The following is a 3,211-nucleotide window of genomic DNA, read 5'->3' as shown; positions in this document are numbered from 1 at the left end:
AAAATTGTGATAGACAACCTAATTAATTCATGGTTCACAGTTCAACGATGAATTTTTTGTTCAACAATCATTGACTGAATGAGTATCTATAATGTGAACTTCATAAGATTTTATGCGGGAATTAAAATTGTGTTATATTTTCTTGATATTTTTCTTTAATTATTGTTGATGTGATTTGTTTTATCGTTTATGAAAATTAATTATTTTAAAAGTCAGTTGACACCTTATTTTTCTTATATATATTTTATATAAAAAATTAAAAATATGGACACCACTTTAAAAATACAATATTACATATTGTTTTTTTAGACAATAACACTTTTTTTATTTTATTTTGGTGTTATCTAACAATATTGATATTAATATTTAGACTCAATCTCTCTAAAAATATAATACTATATCTCATTACTCACCTCCACACTTAATAAAATTCGTAGATTTCACCTTGGAAAATTCGTTTAACGGTTATTATTGGACCTAAATGTTATAAAATGACCTTGAACTGTTGAAAAATTATAAATCAACATAAGATAAATAGGTTTTAAACATTTAATTTTGAAAATAAATAAATAAAATAATCCAAAATTTTAGGTTCCATCATCTTAAACCAAATCGTTTCAATATTGACATGAGTGAATACGACAAAGAGTATGTTTATTATTGATAAATAAAGCATCAATGGTGGAAAAATTGACTTCTTAAAAATTGTTCATCAGCGATTTTAGTGAAGATGATTTTCTTACATGGACCTTGATCTCCGGTGTGGAACTGGAATGAAAAATAAGTTGAAATAGATCTATCCACGTGTAAACACAAATTTCCGTCAATGTTTATAAATATATTTATATATAGTAAATATATCATATATATTTATAGTTTTATCGTATAGTACATATTTTTATACAGTACATATCATATCACACTATAGTATAATACATATATTATATTATATGATATTAAAACTTTTTTTTTCTTTTGTTTCGTGTTGTGCTAGAGCCCAAATGACCCAAGTTTCATGGCTGTGCATACGAGGACTTCTGAGCTAATTTGCATTGCAACTCCAATGAAGCATGTTCTAAAGCTTTTCTCTCTGCTGGTGGTAATCTCTGCACTTTGGATCGGCCTCTTGCAGGCATCCATAATACCACGAACCCATACTTGGTAGCTCCCAATCTATTTTATTGTATCACTTGGATGCTATGGTTTATTAATGATTGGAATTGGTGAGATACGTTCCAAGTTGAATTGCATCACAAATCCATACATTTACTTGGGATCAGTTCTACTGATTTGATTGCTAAGGGAAATCTGCATATTTCCTCTCGCCAAATAGCTGCAAACAAGTTTCTGGATAAGACATTTAAAGTTCGATTGGGCCGAGGATTGTATTGGAAGTGCCAAATCAAATTTCACCACTTTTCTATGTTTAGTTCAAGTTTTCTAAGGGAATTAGAATCCTTCATGGCTTCAACTTTCCATCAAATGAGGGAAAGTGAATTCCATCCATTCTATTGTCGGAACCGTCTTTCGGTTGGACCCGGAATTGGGCTTCGACTTGAATGAATGGGTTAGGAGTCGCCACCGATCATTTATTTTAAAACAAATGGGTTGATCGGATACCTTATTCCTTACCTGATCTGCGTCTTACCAGTGATATGTCGGATTCGGGAGTCGGTTACAGTCAAGGAAGGGTTAGCACCCTTGTACTGCCCTTTCGGTACTGCGTAGTTTCCAGTTGTCTTTAATTAAGAGAATTTAAAGTTTAACTTAAAAGGTAAAATAGCGATCCGAATTGCTTACCTTAGATTGATTTGAAATCATCCCTTAAAAAAGTGTCAAGAAACGTATTAGATAAAAAGGCGATGGAAATAACTACGATATAGAAAATAAAGGAGACAACGAAGTAAGACAAAAATTGAAGGAAAGGGAAATAAAAACAAAGATGCGATGACAAAGAAAACATATCAAATGAAGGACATAAGAATAATATAATAAATAGGTGAATAAAAATAAAAAATAAATAAATATTAAAAAATAAAATTAAAATAGTAAATATATATATATGTAAATAATATCGATAATAAAAAAGAAAGAAATATATATATATATATATATATATATATATATATATATATATATATATATATATATATATATATATATATATATATATATTAAATAAAACGAATAAGGGAAAGGGAAAAATAAATAAGTAAAGAAATATAAGAATATAAATAGAAAAATATATCTAAATACATATATATATATATATATATATATAACATAAATATGAAAGAAAGAAAACAAACTATAAAATAATAAAACAAATAATAAAACAGTAAGAATAACAAGAAATGGAAAATAATAATAAAAGATAATAAAATAATAATGACAAAATAATAAAAGGTAAAATTAAAATATATAATAAGGGACTAAAACGAAAAAAAAACTAAATTTAGGGACCAATATAAAGATGATTCGGGTTTTAAAGTCAATTGTGGGATCAAAATAGAGGTTTGAGGAGCCAGGGGGACTAAATGCGTAGTTTACTCATTTAATCTTGAAAACGTGTGGATCTGGGTGCTATGGGTCGGATCATGGACAAATTCGGGCCTGCTATAAAACTTAAAACATTTTTTATGTTTCTTATTTCTCTTACTTGCAAACCGTATGCTCCCCCCTTTTTCATTCATTTCTCTGTTCTGTGTTCATCCAAGGATGAACGGTCGCCTGGGTTCTTGATGAACCCAGAATCCGGCCATCGCAGCACCGCCTCGTCGTCGTCGTCGATCGACGTCGGCCTCCAGTCATCAGCGGCAAAACACAAAAAGGTAGGCTTTTTCCAAAAGCTTTCGACCCCCCCGGTTTCAAAAATAAACATTGTTTTTGCAAAATGGCCTCAGAGGAGACTAGATATGGGTTTTAAAACCCCGAACCTTCCTCTAGAGTTCATCGGCCGAGCCTCCTTGGAGGTGTTTTCTTTGGTTTCAAATGAAATGAAAACATCAAGCATGCAACGAAAGCCAACTAAAAACGAAGGTAAAAAAAAAATACCTTTCTCTTTTATTTATCGTTTCAACGAGTACAAGTATTTTAGCCTTTTGGTCGATTTGTTTGCTTGTATTCTTGTGCCTAATCCTCTCTGTCCCCCTTTTACAACCATTTATGTGTTCTATTTATAGTACAAAAATACCTTAAGTTTAGCCTATTT

Source organism: Hibiscus syriacus, unplaced genomic scaffold, assembly GCF_006381635.1.
Source record: "Hibiscus syriacus cultivar Baekdansim isolate YM2019G1 unplaced genomic scaffold, ASM638163v2 tig00111689_pilon, whole genome shotgun sequence".
Classification (NCBI taxonomy): Eukaryota; Viridiplantae; Streptophyta; class Magnoliopsida; order Malvales; family Malvaceae; genus Hibiscus; species Hibiscus syriacus.
This window is presented reverse-complemented; position numbering follows the sequence as displayed.